Genomic DNA, 209 nt, shown 5'->3' with positions numbered 1-209 from the left:
TCCCCTACCCAACACCATCATCCATCCCATTTCTGGTTGTGGGTGTTTGTTCTGTGTACATTGGCATCGCAAGAACATTACAGTCAAACATCTGCAAGGTTTGTGAAGGTTTGTAGCTCAGGTTGAGGTTTAGGGTGTAGGTTTGCTCGCTGAGCTGTAGGTTTGATATCCAGACGTTGCATTACCTGGCTCGGTAACATCATCAGTGG

Source organism: Chiloscyllium plagiosum, chromosome 17 (genome assembly GCF_004010195.1).
Source record: "Chiloscyllium plagiosum isolate BGI_BamShark_2017 chromosome 17, ASM401019v2, whole genome shotgun sequence".
NCBI lineage: Eukaryota > Metazoa > Chordata > Chondrichthyes > Orectolobiformes > Hemiscylliidae > Chiloscyllium > Chiloscyllium plagiosum.
This window is presented reverse-complemented; position numbering follows the sequence as displayed.